General features: G+C 38.7%; 1 long non-coding RNA gene across 1 annotated transcript; it reads left to right on the top strand.

The window, feature by feature from the left end:
- LOC308187896 lies at positions 1-26,471 on the top strand. Its single transcript, XR_013944993.1, has 4 exons — positions 1-310; positions 12,455-12,537; positions 20,559-20,632; positions 21,812-26,471. It is a non-coding gene; the product is annotated as an uncharacterized lncRNA (long non-coding RNA).
- The last annotated feature ends 1,127 nt before the right edge of the window (positions 26,472-27,598 follow it).

The raw sequence follows: 27,598 nt of genomic DNA, 5'->3' as shown, positions 1-27,598 counted from the left end.
TTATTTTCATTTTTCTGTTGTTTTCTAACCTGAATGACTCTAGTGAATTTACAGCAAGTCTTCAACAAACATTCATCTGCACAACCACAGGGGTGGGGCAGATAAGAAGGCACAGGGACTTCTGAGTTTGCTACTGAAAAAAAAAAAAACACACCACACACACCACATTGCCTCCTAAGCCCAGTATGCCATCACAGCTCCTCACCTGACTACCCATTTGTCCCCGTGCATCATCATTCGTGATGCCAACAGAAGCGGTGAAAGAAAATGCACAACTACTCTTGATAGGAAGAGAGCAGACACCAGAAAGGTACAGCCATGACTATGGTTATCAGTAGCCCATTCAATTATATGGCTTTCTCACCCCGTAAGATTAGTGCCTTCTCTTACTTATTGGGGATCCTTATTTTACTATTGCTTAACTGCACTATATCTACATTAAAAGCCTATACAGTCACAAATACTATATAGTCTTTAGATTTATAATTTACATTTTTAATGTTGTTTTTTTCTTTTGTTTTGTTTTTCCCCTTGGAGCTGAAAATGTATTAAAAGTGCTCTTGAGTAGCCTGTTTCCAACAGGTTCTATGTGTTGTCTCAAAGCAGGTTTCTTAGACTTTTTGGCTTGTGCATCTTTTAAAAACTAATTTTCGTATGATATTTACACATTTCAGAGGCTTGGTGATATAATTGTGAAAGATTTGTGCACACACTCAAGGACATGAAGAGACCTGAGTAGGCAGAATATATGCTGAATCTGAGCTTCATTGCATTTCAGAGGAGCAACCTGGGTGCATGTTTCTTTCACTCTATTGTCAGCCATACTTCGCCCACCAAAGACAAGTACAATATAGCCCATATATTTCCATGGTAAAAATGAAAATACCACCAGATAAATATCTAAGGCACACTCAAAAATATTGTAGAAGAATCTGGAACTTTTAAAAATAATGCAAAACATTGGCAGAAATTTCCTTTCTTATGTTTGTGAGAACACCACTTATATCAGCCTTTACCATTGGCAGCACATAAAGGGAAGATGGCTGGTTTTTAAAGGAAGCATAGTCACAACACCCAGACTAGCAGCAGCCTGGATTCTCCAGAGATTGTCAGTGAGAAGCACCAAAAGGGACTTAAGGCATAAACTGCTTTTGAATATTAAGCATATTTGTTTTCACCCTGGATAAAAAAAAATAATAATAATAATAATAAAAGGTTAATTGCACAAACAAACCATATTACCAGGACCATAAGACCACTTGAATTTACATCCTATTTATTGTTACAGCTGCCAATACCCTCAATATGAAGTGCAGCAGTACTATTTCAAGACATTCAGAACACATTTATGGAATTTTGAATGTGCTAATATAATAAATCCCTGGCCATGAAAGGAAAAGAGGCCTTTACCTCGTTAAATTTCTCACATAAAAATCTCTAATAGATTTGAATGACATATTAGAAGCAATGTTACAGGTAGCAGAACTTGTTAAAATATAGAAAGTTTTGCTTGAAAGGGAGCTCTGATGAAATATCCTTTCATCTTTAAATCAAAAGTAAAAAAAAAAAAAAAAAAGAAAAAAAAAAGTTGTAGTTCTAAGAACAGAATCATTAAAACAAGTGGTCTTTTGGACAATTTAAGGTACCTATTAGAACAACAGCTAGAACAACAGCTTTAAGAAATCTGAGTTCCCTAAGTAGGTTTGGTAATTAACTTTTGTGACCATTTTCTAAAAATAACCTTCTGTTCTCATGTACCATTTAGATTTTGTTGAACTGACATTTTCTAGTGAAATATTGTTCTTTCAGAGTTTTCAGTCGGCTCTCTGAAATTGCTCTGTCAGAGCCTGTATATGTTAGCTTAAAAAGCAAGACATGCAGAGCTGAGCTATTGTCCAATTCTCTTTCCTGTGAAGCAGCTGCTGAATTTGTCCCCTTATTAATACAGCAGTCTGGAAGGGGAAGTTGAAGGATTTGGTAGTGCTCCCTTTAGCATAACTCATATGTCAGTCCTATTTTGGTGTGTGTGTGTGTGTGTAATATTTTAATGCTGTAATATTCATGTAGAACAAGTAGAGTCACAGGGGAAGACATAAGCATTTCATTGCAGGTCCTGGGTGCCCGTCACCCCTGACAGAGGAGGGGTCCTTACAGAGGACAACTCAGAGGCAGACCCTGATTCAAACAGAGTCACTCGCTGTCCATCAACTCACTGTGCTGAGAGTCAAGAGAAACAAACAGATTATGTTATTTGGCTTGTTGGTTACCTACATTTAAATAGTGCTAGCACTGCAAAACATAGTTAAGGGGCAGTTACCTATTCCAAATGACCCTGGAGCTCCATACGAAGATTTTAGTATCATATTGTGATAGTCATTTTAGTATTACAAGTTTCATGACTGTTAGATTGTTCAGGACTGTTTTTAGGAGGGGCTGCAAGAGAGGCTAAACAAGTTTTTATGATATTTCTTCTGTGGGATAAACAAGCTATGTGATCTTTCCCCTCCTTCCCTTTAATAAGATCAGAATAGTATTTTCATTCTTCTTAAAGGCTCCTTCATTTCTTCCTTCACTACCCTGCTGGCTACCACTCACTAAAAAGAAGCATTTCTGCTTGCATCATGTAAGTGTCTGAACCACTTCTTACAACTAAATAAAACTTCTTCATTTAGGTCTTTGGGGTCCAAGTTTCTGTTAGAGTGCTTGACACAGTGAAAGAGTAACAGAACACTTACATAGGATTAAAATGCCAGAATGGTTTTGGGGTAAATTGCAGAGCATTCACAATGCTAGTCAGAATAAAATAAGTAAGAGAAAAACCAGCCAGGAGCTTCCCTCCCTCTTAATCTCATTTGACTGTAAGTCAGTCTCTCAATTCTGTTCAAACATATTTTTGACAAAAGTTGAGTAAGGAGCATTTTCATACTGCCAATACCATTATTTTACAAGTTATAGCCTTCAATTTTGTCTTCCATGAAAGGAATTATAATTGAGGTGAAACTTAATTATATGCTTCCTTTAATCAGGTGTCTTTTGAGTGTTAATTCATCTGGAGGACTATCAATGCTAAAAACAGTTTCAAGCACAGGACCAGCTCATGTCTCAGACCCTGGTTACCAGAGTCATAGTCCTCTCAACACAACATAGTTAAACATGGCCCCAGTGACACCTCAGGAATGCACTTTGCTGTTTGTTAAGTTCAGCCCTTTGACAGCACATACTTGACAATGAACCAGCTTTCTGTTGAGTGGCTGCTCTAACAGCACTGTTTTATAATGCAGCACATGTTCCTGTCATCCCCATATACCTGTGTTCCAGCTTCATTTCTACCTGTGCACCCCTGTGCCAAACTTCTGAACTTTTTAGGTTAAACATCACTGTGTATTAGGCAACATGTATAGTGAAAACTAGTTTTATGTAACATGAATGAGAAAACCAAAGTTGGTCACTAACTCTGTTTGGAAGTTATTCCTTCCAGAAAACAAATTTTAAGATGAATAAAGTCTGGAAGAGGACACCCCAGAACCTGTTTGCTGGAATCAGGGAAAGGTGTTTCTCCTCATGAATCAACCTGCAATGCTTACTAGATATTGTATTATTTGAGAATTTAATCTTTGTGAAGTGTTAGGCTGAGATTTTCAAAGCTATGTTTGAGATTCAAACATTCAGTTCCCACCGAGATGAAAGTTGGAAGCAGTAAGTCTTTGCATGATTACCACAGCAAAAGTAGTCAGAGGACTGTGAATGGGGAGGGCATGGCTAAGACAGGCAATAGCATATGGCTGACAATACAGCAATAACAGCAGTAATGTTGATATAATTTACCACAGGTGATTTTCTGGAACAACAGGCATCAACAAACAAATCCAAAACAAACCAGCAAATCCAAACAAATCCAACAAACACTGTAGAGATGAGGATTCCATATGAAGAGGCCACTCAATCATTCTTCATTGGATTTACCACTGGCTTAATTAACAAAAGCAGAATTTTCTTGGTAATTATTTTAAGTTCAGAATTCAGCTCTATGTCAGTTTCCTTTAACATTTATTTTAAACATATTTAAACATTCCTTAAACATTCCTTAAACATTTAAAATACAGTTCTTCAGGTGACAAGGCCTGATATATACTTGGATGGGAATTAAGTAACTAAGTACTGTCTGCACAGGTCAGTACTTAGTACTTATTACAAATAAGTGCTTTCATAAAGTAATAGCTATTTCCATAAGGCTTAGTCATTATAATTATGTTTATACACTTTTCAATTTATATACAGATCAGTTTGCAAAGTAGGTCAAGTTTGACATGTGGCTCCTCTTTTTCTAAGTAAACAAGAGTAGGTCCAAGACTTTCATAATTGATTATTCATTGCCTTTAAGTGGGTTCTGGTCTGGGATGTGCGCGGTGACCCCGAGCTGCCTGCTGTATTTTACAGCTATTCCTCAGCTTTGAGTTTTCTCATTAAAACCTGTCTGACGCTTTCTGCTTAAATGCAGGTCTCCACTGCTAAAGCGGTACTTTGCCACTGGATGGAGCTCTCAACACACAATTGACATCACGCCCCCCAAACTGCCACATTCATTTCAAGGGCTCCCTAAATACAGAATATAAATATATAATGCTTGGTATAGTGCATCTGAAATAACAGAGTGAAATCCAGTTCTGAACGCATGTAAAAATAGTGCAGGAAAATAGCTGTTCACATTTAATCTTTCAAAACAGGGTTCATGAATTGCTGTTTGTGTTAACCCCAAAGAAATGAATTAAGTGGTAAGACTGAAAATATGTAGTGATGTGTGCAAGGCTCAGAACAGTACATCATACCTGCTAATAACTTGGAAATTGCCATGAGGTATCACCAGGCAGAAAAACAAAAACAACAAATAGATTAAAAGTAAGGAATGTTGCAATTCTGCTCTTTATTTATTCATTCATTCATTTATTTATTTATTTTGCCTTTTCACTTTGGGTATTTGTGTAGTTCATATAACCATAATACTAGGGATGCATATGACTTTTATTTTTTCTCTAGAAGTAGGGAGATGCATTTTTCACATTTTACGTTTACTGAATAGACACAAAAAGGAAGTGTCATTGTAAAGGTCACAAAGGAAGTTTATAATAGATAAGCAAACAGTGTGAGACTACCAGGCACCAGACTTGTGTTTGCAGCATCAGAACTCCCTCATTCTTAATAGTCTTCTAAGAATTTAAACAGATAGAGCTTTCTATCTTCTGCGTTAGGAGAGGTTTTTTCTTTTGCAACTGCTGTTGCACACCAGCCATGTTCATTGTTCATTAAAAATTAATAAATTACGATTCTAGTTAGACAATGTAAAGGCGTAGGTGGAATCAGTAAAAGCTGCAAATTCTGTAAATATGCACTGTGAAGGCTGCAGCTTCTAAGAAAGGAATAAACACATGAGGGTGCTGCATGGTCTGTGACAGCTCCTAACTTTAGTAGGAGCAAATGTGAGGGCAGCAGAAATAATTCTGCACTGATGCACATTTCACCTGTGGCACTTCTATTTCTCCTATTTTTGTTCTGAACTAGTATGGAGGAGCATATTTTAGTTATTTTCTGCTGAAGATTAGCGATCACACTCTTCCCCCCCCCCCCCCCCCTTCCCTTTTCCCTGTGTGGTCACTCTTCAAACTCAGACTCCACTCATTTTTCCTCATGCAGACTTTGCCATTTCCTGATTAGGCAGATTTAAGACTAGTAGATGCTGCACTCATTCTCTTTTATATTGCTAAAATTGCACTTCTGTCTTTGTTGCCATCTTCGATTTTTTTTTTTCCTTTCCCAAGCCCCTGCCTTAGACTTTTGTCATTTTGGTGAAAAGAAAAGCTAAAGAAATTTCACTAAAAATTAAAATTTCACTACCAATTAAAATTCACTCCTGAAAACTTGTCTAATTGAAAACTGGAGTCAAATGAAAGACAGCTGTATTTAAGCTTTTTTTCCATTTCTTTCTATGGAGTTGTTTTCACCTTGTGACCGCTCACAAGGTCAATTTTGCCATTCTTGCCATCCTTAAAATGCACTATCCCCTCACCACCAGTGCCATCTTGCCTTCTAAATTGTATAACCATAAAGAAATTTCTCATTACAGACATATAGAATTCAATAATAAGTCTTTATACTTTGGGTCTGCAAAGCAGAACTGCACAAAGACACATTCAGAACAATTGGGGGCCTGAGGATAATTTGTTAGGACAGAATTATTTCCAGAGGAAAAATTCAAGGTGCAAATGAAATAACTGCTGTTGTAGAGCTGAGAGACCCAATGGCAGGCTGGAGAAGATAGACAGTATATATTTTACAATGAAAGAAAAGAAACTAGAAGAAGCTTCACCTTCCAAAACTGTATTAGGTTTACTTATACTCTTCAGCAATTCAGTTTCAACAATCAGAACACACTTGCTTTGGGAAAATATCATCATTCCAGTTCATGGAAACAGACTGCTCAAGAGCCTATGGCAGCCTCAGCATCCACAGCCACAGAGCAGCAGAACAGCTGGTGCACCATGTTGTTCTGGGACAAACACGAGAACAGGGTGTCCCCAGTCAAGTAAAATGCTTGGTAGCTGGGCTGAGATTAACAAACAATGCTAACAGGCAGCATCTCTTAACCAAGTGAGCACTCCAAAAAAATGTCTATTGTCATTCACAGGAAGGCACTCCCCTTCCCATAGTGTAGTTGAAGTGACTGCTGTGGTCATAGAGCTTTCCTTTAGCTAGCCATCCTGCCTTATCAAAACATCCTCTTACTGAAAACCAAGCAAATACTTTGGTTTATGCATATGAAAGAGTCACGAGGCTCAAGCTGGGGACTCTCCTCCCTTCAGAAAATGTTCTCCCCCATTACTCTAAAAAAATTATGAGGTTCCAGACGTTTTACAGTTTCTTTTCTTTTCACTAGTGGTAGAAAGGTGAAAATTTCCTGTAACAGGGTATATTATATTTCTGAAGGTTCTGAGTAGCATAACCTAGTTATAGCAATGAATAAATAAATAAATAAATAAAACCTTACATACTATTCACTGAAACATAGTTTGGCCGAATATCTCATTGAGCCGCATCAAAACTGTGTTGTGACTTGTGCCAGTGGATCACGTATGCTCCTTGGCAGAGTAGAATTTGACATCTGAAGGATGCATTTTTAGTGGCAGTGTTTGGAATAGTTCAATTACAAACAGTACTTTCCAAGGATACAGCCGCTCAGTGTAATGATTTCATCTGTTTCCTTGGGGGAATTATGTGATGAATCCACACAGAGCATCTGATTGCATTTACCACCTGCAGGTGGTTTTAAAGTCCTTTCTTGTTTATTTTTTTTTTTAGGAATTTTAGAGCTTCACTTACCCAATGGGTCTGATTATGAGTTTTAGAAAGGGTAGTAAATTACATTTCATGTATGGGTATCACTATAACAAAGTCTATTGCTGTATATCACTTCCATAAGTTGTTTACTAGAGAACCCTACCAACAGGGACATATATTTCCTACTGAGGACATTTGGTTATAGGAGAATGTTGAGTTTCTAATGGAGCCCAAAACTACCTTTTAAATAGAGCCCGTAGAATGAACTGTATGGCAATAAACCTTTCTGCAAAATATGTTGGGCTTTCTATGGATTCCATAACACATTTTGAATTAGGTTTATTTGCACTTGTTTATCATGTCTGCTCGCATTTAAGTGAAGGAAGATCTCTCCTTGGTACTACAGCATACATCTCCATCTGTTACTGCACACTCAAACCATTATATAGTATGCAGTTGAGAAGCAGAGCTCCATTCCAACATTTTACACTTTTACATTAGTCTATAGTCTTTGAGCACAAGCATTGCCTCACTTTTGAGATCTCTGACTTAAATTGTTTACTTAGAAGACCTCTATCTAGTCAAAGAACAAAGAACACACAAGTATGACAAACTCTCATAGACCTGTTATTTTCATAATCAGTAGGATATGTTATGTGCATACAAACTTAAACAAGCACTTTAAAATTAATTCATTGATTAAATCCCTACAGGTGTTGTAGTAGGACTTTTATGCAGACTTCTGCAAGGCCTGTAGAAGTAGTTGAACAGGTCTTCAACATCAAGTACACTTTGAACACCAGCTTCCTTTTATTTTGACTCGTTTCACACAGTATCTCTCTGATTTGGCAAACCGTGAAAGTGCAACCACAAAGAAACACACAAACATCTAGATAGTCTGAACATTACAGAATCTTTATAGCTTATCAGTTTGACAACATGTTTTAGAGCCCTCTAGGGAACTTCAAGAGTTGTAATCCTCCAAAGGCAGATCAACAAAACAGGTCTCTTGTAAGGGTGGGATCTTTTTAAAGCACTTTTACAAGAAATGCTTACAAACTTCTACATTATGAGATACAGCAGGAAAAGAATTATGATTAGCAGCTTATATCCCCCTTAAGCTGTTTACTGTAAAAAGCAGTAAAATAGCTGAGACTATAGTTTCCTCTGCTACTAAGCAATGAATGTTGATTTTGATTCTGCAAGTTTGAATTCCCAAATTATCAACTAAGTTTTATTCCATTTTTCTAAAAAGAACAATTTTGACAGAATGTTTCTGCCCATCAGTCTTTTAAAATGTCACTTGTGGGTAAGATTGTACAAGGTACTTCATAAAAATTACAACCATAAAAAAAATCTCCTTTAACAATGCCTTCATAATGGATTACCTCATGTAGTATATTTTCATTAGTTATTGTATTACACATTGAAGATGTGGTATTTCAGTTTATTCTTTCTTCTCATTTGGAAGTCTGGCAAGGAGTGGAAGTGAGAAAAATGATCTTATCTGATTCGTCCCTCTCCATGACAGAGCCACAGGAAACCTAAATCTTGATATAAGAATCTACCCAACTCTCACAGACATGTTCCAAGCAGGTACAACATCCTTCTTTAGTGCAGTCAGTCATTCTGGGTGTAACACACCCTACAAAAGCTTGGGACTAGCCTGCTTTCTCTGACTGCAGGGAAGAAAAAAAAATATATATATATAATAATAATAATTTAAAAAAAAACACTCTGAAAGCTATATCTCCCACCAGGGATTCTCCATGTACATTGTTTAAATCACCTTTTCCCTCCCATGTCAGTTTCCTCTCAGGTGTGTGTCACAAAGGAGCATCTGCAGGGTCATTCCTATCTTGGATGGGAGTATTAAAAAGAACAGGGAAATAGGTTCAAGTTCTCTTCAAGCTCCTCTTTAATTCTGATTGCCCATATCAGTGTGCAAACTGGAGCATTTTTGCCTTACTGGAAAAAGTCAAAACAGGTGGAGATGCAACAAAACAGGTGGAGATGCAACATCTGCTACATCAACAAGCAAGCTGCTTTAACTACTTATTTTCTACATTCATATTTCATTCTCTTTGTGTCATGATACATCTGAGATGGATAAGTCTATCCAGTCACTGGAAATGGAGCCCAACTTGGCTCCAAATCTCTTTTCTAGTAGTCTGTGAAGATACAGTGGCACCTCCAAGCCTTAAGGAACAGATCACGTGCATGGGACAAATGTCCCAAGCCCCATGCCCTCAGCTGTGGGCACAGACACAGCAGCTTGTAGCTTTCAGTTCCAATAAATATAGGCACGTTAGAGGAGCCTCTTAGTGCAATGTAAGAAATATGTCTCCTCCAAAGCACAGTTTGGAGTCTGCACTTGACAGTGTGACACAACTCTTGAGAGAGATTGAGGATGACAAAATACAGACATCTGCATCTGATTTTAACTACAAAACAGTGTAGAGTGACAATGGAGAGAAAGGGGATCTTCTAGGGCATGATTTATCTCATGCTAAAGATGACATTGTTACCGATTAAAAAAGGAGCTAAGGATGACCAGCTGAGATGCACACAAAACACTGTAGTTGTCTAAAGTTAGTGAAGAGTAATCTCCCTTTATTTCTTATACTTTATGAAAGTTGGGGGTTGAGACACACCCAAACTGGCTTTCCCATGGAAAGGAAAGCAGCAGCATGAGGTCAACAGTCATCTATCTGGGCATATTGGGTTATAGCTAAAGAGAGGAGAATTAAGACACAGACCAGGATTCATTACTACTTCTGCTACATGGCTTGTTCGAGTGTACATTTGCAACAATGAGTAGCCCCAGTCTCAGCACCAGGCAGTCAATTTTTGTTTTGCTTTGTTTTGTTTTTTAAAGCAAAGACAAACTGGGATTATAATACACTAATTACACTTCTCCCTTCAAATTATTTTCAGTAGCACCCAGGCCTTTAATCATGATCTTTAAGAACTACACGACCATAAAGTGCTTTCTACTTCCTGAGCAGTGTCAAGCTACGTTTATTTTATTTTTATATTTCCCAAGAGATGCTATAGTGGGTTATTATCTCCCTTTTTATCTGCATCCGATTTGTCCACTGCTAATTCCAGTTTCTACAGTCCAATAGCTATGACCACATAAGCTAAATAGTTTCTGAATAAAGTTAACTATTAAAATGCGGCTGATGTTATGTCATAAAAATGTTATAAAGATAATGGTGCAGAATTCAATCTTGGTTCTTTATTTCCACATAATATATTCCATATTTATGTAATACTTATTCTTGCCCTGACCTAGCTTGCTGCATGGAATCAATCTATATGTGAGCCATAAAACATATCAATGCATCTATAAAGTCAGCAAGATATTCTTAAACATTTTTTCCTCCCTAAGTAAGACAATTGTATGAATCTAAATAAATATACTCCAAGTAATAGAGGCTGTATTAGAAAGTTTAATAACACTACATTAAGACAACATATTGCTATTAAGACAATGAGCTGAGCGTTTCAAGGTTCTTACCACCCCACTTTGTATGCAAAACTCATCTTTCTTCATAAGACCTCATGTATTAAGTAACAATTTTTAGTCCAGATTTCCTAAGGAACTAAAAGTCTCTTAGATCCAAGCTTCTGTTTCACCTGCTGATACAGAGATGTACACTCCTCTTAAGTGAGTGCTAATAGGCATATTTGTTCTAATTGTAAGATGAAATCAATGTAAGATCAACCTTCAGCTACATCCTAGAATTTAGCACAGAGTTATGCACACACCCATATAAGTAAAGTCATCTCATGCACAGTATCAAGGCCTTAAAATGTTACATTTCTGGAAAGAACAAGGGCATTACTGGCTAAAAAGGCTAATAAAAGTAGCAGTTTAAACTGTCAACCACAAAAGCGTTGCATTATACATAGTAATGGTATAAACAAGATAATAAAATAGATGAAGGGCAAGAGGTAATTGGAAGTCATGATACTTTTTGTCTTCTTGTGGTGGCATGGCTCTGCAACAGGAAGAGGGAACTATAGCACCAGTTGACGCTAGCCATCACAAAAACTGTCCTTGCTGGAAAACACCTACAAGCCCCTGCCACCCTTTAACATTTTTCAGAAATCCCTCCCAAAATACTCACAATGTGTTGTTTAAGTTACCCAGATCAGATAACTGAAGTGAGAAGCATCTCTGCAACACAGCCGGTCTGGTTCAGCAAATGCCAAGGTCTAATGGTAAAGTAAGAATAACGAGTATTCAGCAAAACTTAAGGTCAAACATTTGGCTAAGTATTAGAAACAAAAGTTTACAAGAAAAAAAATATAAAGGCACTCTTCATCTCAATTTAAGAGTTTTTGTTTATTTGTTTGTTTTTTACTTTGGCTGTTAGAAGCCATTAAACAAGGAAAGACAGGATACACAGCTTTATTTTTTTCTTGATGTTGTCTTCAGTTTTACGGCTGTATTCTTCACCCTGAACTACAGTGATTACAGACTAAAAATGTAAATGTCCCTACAGTTCTCCAAAATCAATTGTTTTACAGTTTAATCTGCAATTTCCAGCCCTCGTATTACACTTATTCCACTGAATGAATATAATATAGAGACTGCTGCAAGTGCTGTTAATGACATGCATTTCTCCAGAGTTTAAGTCCAAACTTTTTCATCCCTACCCATAATTTATAATAATCTATAATTTATGAAGCTCAGCATCAGTACAATATCAGTTTTCTGCAATAGCTACATGCAATAGATTGACTTTGTGACAGAGCATTTTGTCCAGTCCCCTTTCCAAACAGGCACTGTAATTTTTAGGGGTCTGTTATCAGACATAGTGAAGAAAATTATGTATTCTGAGCTATTTGATACATATACACATAAGTCGATTTTCCTTAATTGTTTGATGTGAAGACTTTTTTGGAGTCCTCCTGAACCAGCTGACTGACATGAAATTATTTTCCTCTAGATCATGTAAAACAGACAGAAGGTGTAATGCATTGCAACATCTAAGGAAATAAATTTAATTTCTTTCCTTTCGCTCCCTATTTCTCCTTGTAATCTAATCACAGCCAACCATAATAGTAAAATTTTATTTCATGGGGAATTAAACATGAGCTGTTTTATACACAGAACAATCTAAACTGAAGAACATGGGAGAACCTGGAGTTGCTGAGTCTCTTCAATTGGTCAAGTAATAGCATGGAACTACCACTGTAAGTGCGCAACAAATTAAAATTCTTGTTTCACCTACTTCTAAAGCTGCAATAATCAAAATGGTTCCTTTACAATGGTCCAAAAATCTGTGATGCAATTTCAATTAGTAGGGAGCCATTAAAGAATGACCTCAACTAAACTTTTGCAGAAATTTGAAAAATATACCATCTTTTTGTTTTTGTAAGTTAACAAATCTTTGCAATTATCTTCTCAGTATTAAGCATTATATTTCTGAATATCTGGATATACACTGCATGACAGTATATCACAATGGAAATTAATCAGTAGGTAAAAGAGTGCCAGTAGAGACAAGTGAAACAAATGAAGAAGATGTAATTGCAATTAGTATAAGCTTGTGTACCTTAAGAAATTTGTTCATATCTTCTGCCATGAAAACAGACTCCTAATAGTGTTGAATAATATGGAAATTATTTGACTGTGAATCAAGACCTCTGAGTGGAAATCAATAAGTATAATCATAGAATCGTTAGGGTTGGAAAAGACCTCCAAGATCATCTGGTTCAACCATCACCCTACTACCAATGTCACCCACTAAACTGTGTCCCTAAGCACTAAGTCCAACTTTTCCTTAAACACACCTAGGGATGGTGACTCCACCACTTCCCTGGGCAACATGTTCCAATGCCTAACCACTCTTTCTGAGAAGAAATGTCCTAATTTCCAAACTAAACCTCCCATGACGCAACTTGAGGCCATTCCCTTTACTCTTATCAGTAGTTACCTGTGAGAAGGGGCCAACCCCCAGCTCCCCACACCTTCCTTTCAGGCAGTTGTAGAGAGCAATAAGGTCTTGAGCCTCCTCTTCTCCAGACTAAACAACCCCAGTTCCCTCAGCTGCTCCTCACAGGACTTGTGCTCCAGGTCCTTCACCAGCTTTGTAGCCCTTCTCTGGACATGTTCCAGGGCCTTGATGTCTTTCTTGTACTGAGGGGTCCAAAACTGAACACAGTACTTGAGTTGCAGCCTCACCAGAGCAGAATACAAGGGGATGATCACCTCCCTGGTCCTGCTGGCTACCCTATTCCCGATACAAGCTAGGATGCCGTTGACCTTCTTGGCCACCTGGGCACACTACAGGCTCGTGTTCAGGCAAGCATCAACCAGCACTCCCAGACCCTTTTCCTCTGCACGGTTTTTGAGCCACTCTCCCCCAAGCCTGTAGAACTGCCTGGGGTTGTTGTGGCCAAAGTGCAGGACCCAGCACTTAGCCATATTGAACCTCATCCCATTGGCCTCTGCCCATTGACCCATCTTGTCCAGGTACCTCTGCAGGGCCTCCCTACCCTCCAGCAGATTGACACATTCCCCCAGCTTGGTGTCATCTGCAAACTTACTTAGGGTGCACTCAATTCCCTTATCCAAATCATCAATAAAGATATTAAAGAGGATGGACCCCAACACTGATCCCTGTGAAATACCACTGGTGACCAGTTGCCAGCTGGATTTCACTCTGTTCACCACTACTCTCTGGACCAGTCCATCCAGACTTTTTTAATCCAGCAAAGAGTGTACCCATCCAAGCCATGGGCTGCCAGCTTCTCCAGGAAAAAAAACTGTGGGAGACCATGTCAAAGGCCTTGCTGAAGTCTAGGTAGACTATGTCAACAGCCTTTCCCTCAACCAGCAGGTGGGTCACCCAGTCATAGAAGATGAAATTGGTCAGGCAGGACTTGCCTTTCAGGAACCCATGCTGACTGGGCCTGATCCCCCGGTTGTCCCAAATATGCTGTGTGAGTGAATTCAAGATGACCTGTTCCATCACCTTTCCTGGCAACGAGGTCAGGCTGACAGGCCTGTAGTTCCCTGGGTCCTCCTTACAACCCTTCTTTTTTAAGCATCACATTAGCAAGTCTCCAGTCATTTGGGACCGCGCCAGATGACCATGACTGCTGATAGGTGATGGAAAGAGGCCCAGTAATCACATCTGCCAGATCCCTCAGCACCCTCGGGTGGATCCCGCCTGGCCCCATGGACTTGTGACAGTCCAGGCAGAGCAGCAGGTCTCTAACTGTTGCCACCTGAACTGAGGGGGGTTTCTTCTGCTCCCCTTCCCAGACTTCCAGGTCGTGAGACTGAGTACTCTGAGGATAAGTGGTCTGGCTAGTAATGACAGATGTAAAGAAGGCATTAAGAACTTCAGCCTTTTCCTTGTCCTCATTACTCATGTTTCCCCCTGTGTCCAGTAAAGAATGGAAATTCTCCTTGGCTCTCCTCTTGCCGTTAATATATTTGTAAAACATTTTTTGTTATCCTTGACCATAGTGGCCAGGTTGAGCTTGTACTGGGCTTTGGCCTTCTTGATTTTCTCTCTACATATGCTGGCAACATCCTTGTACTCTCCCCAAGTTTCCTGTCCCTTCTTCCACCAGACATAAACTTTCTTTTTCTCCCGGACAGTCAGCAAAAGTTCCCTGTTCAGCCGTGACAGTCTTCTACCCTGCCGGCTCATCTCACAGCACACGAGGAGAGCCTGCTCCTGTGCCTTTATGACTGCCTTCTTGAGAAGCGCCCAGCCTTCATGGACCCCTCTGCCTTTCAGGAGTGACTTCCAAGGGAACTTCCTTACCATTGTCCTGAAAAATTCAAAGTCTGCCCTCCAGAAGTCCAAGGTAACAGTTTTACTGACACCCCTCATGACTTCTCTAAGAATAGAGAACTCTACCATGTCATGGTCACTCTGCCCAAGACAACTCCCTACCACCACTTCTTCCAGCAGTCATTCTCTGTTCATGAAGTGCATGTCTAGCAGGGCACCCCCTCTGGTAGGTTCACTAACCAGCTGAGTCAGGAAGCTGTCTTCCATGCACTCCAGAAACCTTCTAGACTGTTTCCTCAGGGCTGTATTGTATTTGCAGCGTATGTCTGGGAAGTTAAAGTTCCCCATGAGAACAATCCCTGGTGATTGAGCAACTTCCACCAGCTGCTTATAGAACGCCTCAGCCGTCTCTTCCTCCTGGTTTGGCAGTCTATAACAGACCCTACCAGGATGTCTGCCTTGTTGGCCGACCCCCTGATCCTTATCCACAGGGACTCTAGCTTATCATTCCCAACCCTGAGCTCAACAACATCAAAACACTCTAATATAGAGAGCCACACTACTGCCCCTCCTCAGTTGCCTGCCCCTTCTGAAGAGCTTGTAGCCATCCATTGCAGCACTCCAGTTGTGGGAGTGGTCCCACCATGTTTCAATGATGGTGACTAGGTCATAGTTTGCCTGCTACACAATGGCTTCCACCTCCTCCTGTTTGTTGCCCATGCTGCATGCATTGGTGTAGATGCATTTCAGTTTTGCCATTGCCTTCACCCCCAACCCTGGGACTGATTCCCCAGGCTCATCTCTACTGAGCCTCATTTCATCCCTGTTCCCCTTCATACCTAGTTTAAAGACCTCTTGATGATCTCTGCCAGCTCCTGGGCTAGAATCTCTTTTCCCCCTTTGAGACAGGTGGGACCCATCAGCAGCCATCAGGCCAGTGCCGAGTAAACCTCCTCATGATTCAAAAACCCAAAATTCCTGCAATGGCACCAGCCTCTCAGCCACATACTGACCAGCTGGACCTTCCAGGTCTACTCAGTATCCCTCCCCACCACTGAAAGGATAGAGGAAAACACCACCTGTGCACCCACTCCAACCAGTAACCGCCCCAATCCCCTGAAGTTCCTTCTGATAGCCTTCAGGCTTTTCTCAGCAATTTCATCACTGCCAGCCTGAATTATTGTGAAGGGGTAATAATTGGAGGGGAAAAACAGGTCAGGAACTTTCCCGGTGATGTCCCTGAACCAGGCCCCAGGCAGGCAGCAGACCCCTATGGGTAGTGTCCAGCTGACATATAGGGCTCTCTGTTCCTCTCAGAAGGGAGTTGCCTTCGACCATTACTCTTCTTTCCTTCTTGGTAGAGGAAGTCTTGAGGCATGGAGTTGACTTCTTTGCCGTAGACAACCTCTTGGGTGTACCTTCTCCCACATCCTCACCACCCTGTCCCTCGAGCTCCATGGCCTCAAACCTATTGTGTAAGAGCACCTGGGGAGGTGAGGCAGGTAGGGGGGGGGCTTGCCGTCAATGCTGAGTAGGGACCTATTTCTATTCTTCTCCATCTCTCAGGTCCCCTCCCTCCGCCTGACAGTAACAGGGCAGGGAGTCCATCACTATTTGGGGTGTATCACCCCAGTGCCTTTCTTTCAGGCATGGCAGGGAGTTACTCCACCAGTCTAACTGCTTGCACTCCCTGATAGTCCTTAATCTCCCACGTCCTGCTTGAGCTCTGCCACCAGGCTGATCAGATCTTCCACCTGCTCGCACCTCATGCAGGCAGTATCTCTGTCACCCTCCATTGGTAGCAACAGGTTCATGCACTCCCTGATTATTAAATAACCCTGATTATAAATCATCACTCCCTGACAATTTCTCTCTCAGGATCCTACTTCAGAGTTTATAGGTCTCCAGAAAAGACTGCCATTTTAAGTAACTAAAAAAAGCTAGAGTAAATATAACTGCACTACTTGTATAATAGTGCAATTTAGCAATCTCTTCAAGATTTTTGATTAAGAAGAAACAGGCTACAGCCTACTGAAAGACATGAAGTATCCGCTATCCAGCAACCCACCTTCCGACTGATTAATGTTTGACTGATGGGCTCCTTTACACAAGTGCACAGGAAGAGTTTCTATTTTTTTACCCTGACATATTAGTATTTTAGAAGAGAAGAAATGGAAAATGAATTAGGGTTTTTCACTTTGTGTTCTCTACAGAGTTCAGATGATATTTAAAATAATTAAAAAAAAAAACCAACCACAACACATGACCTAAAGACACATACACACACAGCCCAAAACCCATCCATATGAGGTGAGTTTTCCAGTGCTCATAAGCCTGACATAATGAAGCATTTATTCTCTTGTATTTTCTGGATGCATTTTAACTTTTCTTTATAAGAATTATCTAGAAAAAAAGAAAAAAAGTCCTTTGGATATTCTCTCATTAGTATGCTTTGGCAACTGAAGGTAATAACATCAGTCAAAGAATACAAGACAATCTCCAACTTAGCCTTCCAGCAAATGTTGTTAATGACCTATCACATATTTCACTGAAAAAAGAAATAGATCCACATAACAGTCACTATAACAGTGGGCAGACCAGCAGGCTGCTTCATCTGCTTTTAATTTCTAGTTTTAAATTACACTTGTACCTATATTAAAAGAAGAGAAGGAGAAGGAGAAAGAAAGAGAAGGAGGAGAAGGAGAAGGAGAAGGAGAAGGAGAAGGAGAAGGAGAAGGAGAAGGAGAAGGAGAAGGAGAAGGAGAAGGAGAAGGAGAAGGAGAAGGAGAAGGAGAAGGAGAAGGAGAAGGAGAAGGAGAAGGAGAAGAGAAGGAGAAGGAGAAGGAGAAGGAGAAGGAGAAGGAGAAGGAGAAGGAGAAGGAGAAGGAGAAGGAGAAGGAGAAGGAGAAGGAGAAGGAGAAGGAGAAGGAGAAGGAGAAGGAGAAGGAGAAGGAGAAGGAGAAGGAGAAGGAGAAGGAGAAGGAGAAGGAGAAGGAGAAGGAGAAGGAGAAGGAGAAGGAGAAGGAGAAGGAGAAGGAGAAGGAGAAGGAGAAGGAGAAGGAGAAGGAGAAGGAGAAGGAGAAGGAGAAGGAGAAGGAGAAGGAGAAGGAGAAGGAGAAGGAGAAGGAGGAGAAGAGGGAGGAGAAGAGGGAGGAGAAGAGGGAGAGGAGGAGAGGGAGGGGATGGGAGGAAGAGGAGAGGAGGAGAGGGAGGGGATGGGAGGCCAGGCAAGGCAAGGCTAGGGGAAAAGAAAATAGAAGCCTCTAGATATTTGTGATACCTTTCCTTCCTCCACCTTCAAGCCTGTTTCCATATGATTTCATGTGATACCATGACATTAACAAAAGTAAACCAAGTTAATGTGCATTAATACAAGTTTCAGTTTGGAAGCCTGGTGTCAGATTTTGGAGGTCTTTTTTTTTAACAAAGCTTTGGATAGTCATATTCTGGGTTATGGAGAAAAAAATAAATATTTACCTTAAAGAAGTTGTAGTAATAAAACATAAAACCACTACTAAACTAATAATCAAATTAACCCAATGAATTCAATAACCTGAAATAAGTTCACAATGTTATATTGTTTATAAAAAAGTTTCCATGTGCCTAACAATTCAATGTAGTCTGAATTTTAACCTGTGGTATTATTGCAATAAAAGGAAAGGCTGCAAATCTATCTCTGTAGTTGAATGTTTACATGTAATTTAATAGTCTAGTAAATACTAATAACAAATAGCTATGGCCTACATAATGATAAAAATTTGACTATTGTACTGGGTCTGGAGAAGTAGGTGCAACTACTATTCCAATAGAGAAAGAGAAGGAAGTTTGTTTTTTTTTTTTTAATATAGAAAAATGTAATTTTAAAATAATTTTTATTGTCAAAAATATTTTGTGTACCTATGACAGAAAGGATATAAAAATTATTATACTCTGTTCATTCAGAAATCAACCACAAACATTTTTCCCTATAGATCTTTTCTATATTCAAAAGGTTTTGCTCTGCTATACACAAAAGAGGATCAATTATGTGCCTTGGGAAACATGAGAATGGGTCCACAGGTTACATCTTTGAACTTGACAGTTAAATTTCCAAACTTGCACAGCACAAATCTTGAACTCGGACATAAATTTAAGATGATTTTTTCCTAATAGAAGGCTGAGGACTGACAGAGAAAGAGTTTTGCTTTTTAAGAGGTTTAAGGAAAAGAGAAGAGAGGGATTTAATGAGATATTCTAGAACTACATGACATAGTAAAAGGAGAGCCTGAACAATGAACATGCCCAAGAAATCCAGATTATAGTATTAGCACTATTAGCCATATTCAGAAGGTCTAAATTCCCCCCAGGTCTTTCTGGCAGTCAACATTTCCAGCCCTTATTACTAGCTGACTAGTCTTTAGAGATTTTTAGCCAAAAGCTAATGCCATGCAGAAGGATCTGGACAATCTGAAGATATCACAGGGTAACATGCAAGTTTACATACTGTAAAGGCTCTTTTAAACACACAAAAGTTGTCCTGGTCTATGTTTCAACCACTCTAGTTTTCTGTTCTTGAGGAACATCAAGGAAAGTTTGACAACTTGATGCAATTTGTTGTGTCCTTCCAGAGCTTACAGAGAACCTGAAACGATAGCTCATGTTGGCTGTGACACACCCCAACACTCTAAAATCATCTGCTTCCCTGAGAAGAGAGCTCTACCAGGAGTCATAAATCAAAGCCTTTGATTTATTCAATGTAAAATCTCAGGTTTAGGGAAAAAAAAAACATGGTATTGTAGTTGTGGCTATAGTGATGTAAATGAAAGTAGGCTGTACCTAAATTAGTGAAGCTGGGGAAAAATACAGTGCACTGAAAAGGTTACAGATGGTTCTACTGTCACAAATGACAAGTTCAGTCAGCTTACATGAAAAATAAAGTGCTACTCTATCAAGGATAAAAGACGCAGGCTTATAATCAACTTCATCAGTTACTTCAGGAAGGATCTTTTGAAGGAGCAGGGAACAGAGTTAATTACATGCCCTTTTCTTTGTCTTTTTTTTCTTCCCTATGCAAACTTCATATGCAAGATGCACCTATGAAATAAACCTCTCATGAAGTAATATTGTTGTGTATGTGCTTGAAACCCATCAACATGCTTTTATTTTGCAAACATATTCAGAACAGCTTTAGGCTTAAACAGGCCTTCTCTTGACTCAGAAGCAAATAGGAAATCCCTTCTCAATCTCGTTTTGCAAACTGGTAAATTAGATTAGTGGAACCAAGCTTTCACATCTCCTCTTTATACAGATTAATAGTTTATTTTTATGTTGCAGTATGAACTGCTACAGTAAGAATCATAAACTGTTTGAGCAAACAAACCCTGCCTTAGGGAGAGGGGATTGGGTAAGGATGAGGAACAGAACACAGTTGACCTTCAGGAAGCTCTGTCTTGGCTGAACTGCTGCCCCTCCTGGTTTCTGCAGAGATCTCCCATAGCATGTGAGGACACCATGATCAGGAGCGCAGGAGACCAATGGCAAGGATTGATCCAGTGCAGGTAAAAACATTTATTTATAGGGTCTACTAAGAAATTTCTGTCTGAAGGAAAGGTGTCTGTGTTATTTCATTCTCTGGGCTTCCTTGAAGCAGAAACGGCTGCTTTTGCCAAACTGCTGAACTATGCAACTAATCTGCAATATCCACAAACAGAGGTTGGAATGAGATACTCCAGTTTATTTTCATTTGATGGGGCTTAACTACTGAGCAAAGTATTTAGAAATCAAAGGCTAATGCTAACTCTTTTTACGACCTCTTTCCCTGCCATACATGGCCTTCTTGTAGTGAAATTTTCTTTTCAGGATGAAAATAGGAATTTAGATTGGACAGACTTCAAAAAAAAAAAAAAAGTAAAAACTGTGTTTGTAAAGAGACATAGGTAACATAATTAAGTTTTCTGTTGAGATATTTTTTTTTCCATGTTTGTAGCACTGACAACTGAAGTGAATTGTGCAAAATATATATATATATATTTTCTCTGTCTTACAAAACGAACACATGTTAACTGCTCATAAAGTAAGTTGTGTACATTACTTTAAAATATTTAATTTTGTTAAAATCTGCAAGTTCTTAAGGCTGTGGAAAACTACTTATCCTTACAAATAAACTATCTTAAGGCACACAATTCTGTGCAAGCTGTTCCTTTTCTATGTTCTTTTCTTCCTTTTCGTCGTCTTTTTTTTTTGTTTGTTTGTTTGTTTTCATGTAACAAATGTTCACTAAATTAGAAGACACCATCTCATTCCAAAATAAAACAAAATAAAACCTATGAACCAATTTTTACCTGCTCCTGTTTTTCCACTTAGATAGAATGATGTTGAATAAACAAAAGATGCTACTGTTTTAGTAGGCCATAACTTTACTCTTAGGTTTACAAATTTTCCAACATAAACAACTAAACAAAAGAATGTGACCCTGAACCCAGCAGCTGGTGTTGACAGGAGCAGTCATGAGACATTTCCAAACATGCTGCCAAGGGTTCCTTACAAGTTTTGTGAGGAGACAAAAAGAGAGACCTCACCAATATGTGCATGTTGCATTTTTATTTTGGTTTGCTTTTTTTTAACTGTCATGGTTTCACAGGTCACCTTTAATTCCTATGGAAAAAAAAAAAAAAAAAAGAGTAACACTGCTTTGGTAATTTGCCCAAGTATAAATCTGCTTCTTTGTTTTTTTGCAGAATTGGAAACTCAGTTTATACTGAATTTAAAAAGTGAATGAATCAAAAATATTGGAGGAGGTGGAAAAAAAAAAAAAAAGAAGGATTTTTTAGCTGTAGAATATATTGTAGAAAGGTCAGACGTATCAGCCTCCTGCTTTGTTAACTCACATCAACAATGACTTCAATGGACTATTCTCTCTTTTAATATGAAGATGGGATAATTTTGCCAAAGTCTTCTCAAGCAATTGGCAAGTGAAAAGTCCTGCATCTGGGCCAGGGCAATTCCAAGCACAAATACAGCTTAGGAGGAGAATGGATTGAAAGCATTCCTGTGGAGAAGAACCTGGGGGTTTTGGTTGATGAGAAGCTCAACACGAGCTGGCAATGTGGGCTTGCAGCCCAGAAAGCCAACCATATCCTGGGCTGCATCAAAAGAAGTGTGGCCAGCAGGTCAAGGGAGGTGATTCACCCCTCTACTCTGCTCTCCTGAGACCCCACCTAGAGCACGGCATTCAGCTCTGGAGCCCAAGCACAAGAAGAACACGGACCTATTAGAACGAGTCCAGACGAGGGTCACAAAGATGATCGAGGGGCTGGAGCACCTCTCCTGTCAGGACAGGCTGAGGGAATTGGACTTGTTCATCCTGAAGAGAAGGCTCCAGGGAGACCTCATTGCAGCCTTCCAGTACCTAAAAGGGGTCTACAGGAAAGCTTGGTTTGTCAGGGAGTGTAGTGATAGGACAAGGACCGATGGCTTTAAACTAAGAGAGGGTAGATTTGGAACAGATATTAGGAAAAATATTTTTACTGTGAGAGTGGTGAGGCACTGGAACAGGTTGTCCCAGATGTGCATGCTCAGTCTCTGGAAGTGTTCAAGGCCAGTTTGGTCTAGCTAGAGGTGTCCCTGTCCATGGTAGGTGGGTTGGAAGTAGATGATCTTTAAGGTCCCTTGCAACCCAAACCATTCTATGATTCTATGAATTTCGATTCCACTAAATGTAAGGTCTGCATTAATATTTTACCTTATACCCTTCTACATATCTCACATTAGAAAAAAGTCTCATTATTGAGATTACTGTTGTCTATGAACAGGGAAACAACTATAAGTAGGGTCTGGAAGACAGGAATCTACCTTCTGATTTTGTTTTACGAGGTCTTCTTAAAGTATCTGTTAACTGTGGTACCACAATTGTGAAGCTGAATTTGGTATGAAATTCACCTATAGCTGAGAAGACTGAGAGAAGGGAGTTGATATCAATATTTGCATATATTCTGGTTTTATTGTATTAACTGACAGTGTAGTTCCAGCTATTTTGAATTGGGTTCACTAGAAAAGCAGATATTTTTTACCTCTTCAGTACACTGAACAGCATCACCAAATATGCAATACATAAACAAATGTTCTCAGTATACTTCATTTTATTGTTTAAATAGTATCTGATCACTTCAACTTCATTTATTTTGTAACTCTACTACAGGGCTAGTTCCAGTTAAATTAACATTTATTTCAGGCATCAGTAGAGCTGGTCCTAGTAAGTGTCCCTGAAAGCACATCCCTCAGTCCCATTCTGGAGAGTCTTCCTATGAAGCATGAAAAATACGTATTTTAAGACTCTGAAGACATTTCCACATTAAAGGTAGATTTTTTATTTTTATTTATTTATTTATTGGTAAAGCTTTGTAAAAGCAGAAAAGTTTTCATTCGGACCTTAAACTAGTGAATTTACATTGCAAACATCAGGAAAAATAAATAAATAAATAAATAAATAAATAAAACAGAGTTAGTTTGTAGCTCCAGATTGTACAACTTTGAAAATCCATTTTACCTTCCTTTTTCTTATGCCTATCCTCCTTTCCAAAACACATTACCATAGGTCGGAATTACAGTTGTATACTTCAGACATATTGTACATTGACTCTAAAAATTTATTGCAGCTGTAATGCTTGATTTGGGTATAATTAAAACAATCATGTTGTATGAACACGCACAAAGGCAGTAATTCCATTTTCCATTGTTTGTCTGAGAATAACGCTTTAAGAAAAAAGAAAAAAAAAAGAGAGAGAGAAAGATTTAATATAGCATGTGCTATACTCAGGAAGAAGGAATTGCTAGAGAATGCAACTGTAACAGCTTAATGTAACTAGAAACCATTTGGCCTCAGTCTCATATGCATACAATGTACACATGGGGTATATGGGTAAGGGTAAATGCAGTGGTACTGCCCAGCCTCTACAGCAGCTAGAGAACTGCAGTAAAAGCACATCATGGAAATCCTTTGACTTGCTTGGGTAAACTTACAGAGTTGAAATGTAGTGTTTCTGTCACCATTCTGTACGAACTTACATGTTTAGAGATCTGTGTTAAGAGGATCGGCATTACACTTGACGGGTAACTCAAAGAAGGTGCAATGCCTGAGTCCTTGTGACTTTGGGTCTCCATGTTAGCCTCTTCCCCAACTATCCCTGATACCTTTTGCATTTATGGCAGAATTGAGATTAAAGCTGTGGGAATCTTTCAGGAAGTGATGCAGTTACAGACCCTCAACAGAGTGGCAAGAGCCAAGCAGGTAATACACCAAAAAGAGCCCTTAGCATATATATGTATGTATGTACATGTGTATGTATACATGTGTATGTATATGTATACAGATATATTTGTTCATATATATACTGTTCATTGAGCCATCATTGTGACAAAATTGTGAAATAGAATAAAAAGGTACAGGAATAGTTTGAATTACATGTAGCATGTTCAGCCACGGTGATCCTATGTCTGTGTTATCAGTTTTGTTAATGCTTCTATTTATAACCTATATGAATAGCAAGATGCAATTATCAATAATGTAGGTTAATTGGATCCTACTTTTATCCAATTAACCTTTGCAAATGATTAAAGTTAACTCTCTCTATACAAGAAATGTGAATTGTCAGAATTATTCAGCTAGGTCACAGAAATGAGTAATCTAAATACTGAATTTCTTCAAAGGATTAATATCTTTATGAATTTTAAATAAGATTGATGAATAAACTGAAAAATGTTGAGGAAATTAATTTCTTACTCAAAGAATAAGTGACAGCAAGTCTGTGAATGATCTGCTGGATTTCTCCATAGATTTAAATGAAAATATGTTTAAATGAAAATTGTAATTAATTTTCAATGAAAGAATAAATGACTTTGAAAGTACATGCAATCTGACTACAAACATACTGAAGAGAGAATTTAGCGCAGCTGGAAGTATGTTGTTCCATCTCATAACATTTTGCATCTTCCTTTTTTTTTTATTCTTCTTTTTTTTTAATTATTATTATTTTTCTTATATTTGCCTACCTTCAACTTTCATGTCTTTAGCTGTGAACTCTCTGCTCATAAATAATTAGTAGGGAGAAAAGAGCAAATTAATCTTAATCTCAGCACAGTTCATCTATGTGTTCTTTGGGAGTCAGTTCAGCATGAAGAAGTGATTTTTATTTTTTTTTTAAAGTCAATATTATGTACATTTGTTTCTTGAAGAAACAGAAATGCAACATTCATCTGACTAAACTCAAGATGAAAGGGTGATATTAAACAACTGCAGTAGTCATGGGTGGGATGATGTGAGGCATCAGAGAAAGCTGATGAACCTTCAGAGAAAGAAATAAATTGTCAGTACCAGGCCAAAAAGAAACTATAAATTGCTCCTTAAGACATAATCGTGCTCCATGCTGTTGTCTCTACCTTGAAAAAATTGTTCTGAGTCCCATGCAGAAAAGCGCTCCTTGTGTCCAGCTGAGTGATCCAAGACAGAGACTTAGTGGCAGGACTTCATCCTAATGTAAAGTGTAAGCAAAGTTGTACCAACTGAAAGAACTGCAACATCCCCAGAAGGACAGCCAAAATGATAATACTTAATGAAGGATATGTATTTAAAAAAAAAAAAATCTGTTCCTCCAGTTGAAAATATGTCCCAGAATTTTGGCTAAATATTAGGGCTGCCTTTGTAACAGAAAACAACTTGTAAGCACATTAAGAATCCTTGCAAAACACCTGCATATATTACCATAAACCTACAATAAGAAGTGAACAGTAAATTTGAACCCCAAATATTGTGCTCAGTCTGGTGGCTCCCACAAAATATGTCAACAGAATCAATCAAGTTTTTATACACATACCTAAGTGGAGACAAATTCAGCACCAAGATTATGGTGGATACTCAGCAGTATCCAAAGTCTTGATATTCAGACACATTATTTCCTCTTGTAGTAAAGGGCAGATAGCACTATTTTTTTTCTGCAGTTTGCATATATCTTTACTACTAAAACAAGAGCACAGCAAAACGAACCATATCCACATTATTAGCTGGCTGTGATTGTTAATTTACTGGGCTGAAATCAATATAGGGGTCAGGAAGCAAATGTTAATTGTACTTTATATGCTTGTCTGAACCTGCTACACATTGTTATAGAGTGCTAAAACTCTCTAAGAGATAAGGCTATACATTCCCCTGAAGGCAGTTTGGAGCTGACCCACTTACGTCTGGAATTAGAAAATTCAGTTCTATTTTGTTGTAAGATTTTGTTAATCCATACCTATATCTTGGGACACAATGCCCAGTGCTCCATTCCTGCCTTCATCTCAGGCTGCCTTTGGTGTTCAGATTAAATTCCAGCAGGCAATGCCAGCATTCTCTCCTGGTTCTGGCAAAACCTATTTTACAAGTTCCACAGAAGAATTCATTGAACATATTTTTAATCTATTATTTAGAGTTATTTATAATAAAGCCAGGATCCCATGCCACCTCGATTCCCATGGATTACACTTTCAGTCTTACACTCTCACTTCGTTTGCTGCACTGGTAGTGTCAAGGGTAACAACTACTAAAGCAAAAACTGACAAGGGGCAAACACTGCTCTTGCGGATAACAAGTTGATTAAAAATAAACAAACAAACCAAACCAACCAAATGAACAAAAGCACAAAACGACAGACACAAAAGCAACCTCCATGCACAACACCAGTAGTAACAGGCTTTCTCAAAATGAACAAGATAAATTATCTTCCCTGACTAATTAGTAAATTAGTAATGCTCAGGAAAAGAGGAATGTGCTAATTTCCCAGAAGGAGGATATATCTGAAGCCCTATTCCTTGACCCTTTAAGTAGCACATTAGGGAGAGACTCAGAGTTGCTGTATCTTGCAGTTTAATTAGGTGCATGTTTAAGAAAAACTGATTATTTGGTAGACCCTTAATCTGCAGTAATCTCTCATACAAATGCATAACTGCAAGATGGGTTCCTAATTACATTTTATCAACTGTTCAATCTATTCAGAGTCCAAAAGAAAGGCATGTATATGCAGTTCTTTGAATGCTGTTATCCACTATTCTTTGTATTTCTTTTGTTAACTTTCTAGAGTACAAGTACTAAATAAAACAATGTAGCATAGCAGGCCAGAGCAGAATACTTTGCTTTCTCATTTTACATTTTTAGTTCTTTTCGAGCCATATTCAGTAACTGTCCACTTTTGACATTGTTTCTTGTTATTTTGCTCAAATAGCCGAGGAGGGATACAGCTCCACTGAGCAAAAAAATTATTAATAAGTCTTCCTCCATAACATTTTTACTGTTGGTCCCTGTAAAACTGGCAGAGTAATTGGAGCTGGGAGTGACAGGAAAAGATTTTACAGAGAAAAAAAGTCAAATACTATAAGCACTAAGATTTTTTTCCCTGGTTTTAGTTTTACACAGAGAGAAATATGCAAGATGATTTCTTCTAGCTGGAGTATTTTAAAGTCTTCCAGAAATGAATCATAATATCTATAATATGCAT

This window comes from Anser brachyrhynchus (genome assembly GCF_964034855.1).
Source record: "Anser brachyrhynchus genome assembly, chromosome: 1".
NCBI lineage: Eukaryota > Metazoa > Chordata > Aves > Anseriformes > Anatidae > Anser > Anser brachyrhynchus.
The sequence above is the reverse complement of the archived record's forward strand: the minus strand, read 5'-3'. Positions and strand labels throughout refer to the sequence as shown.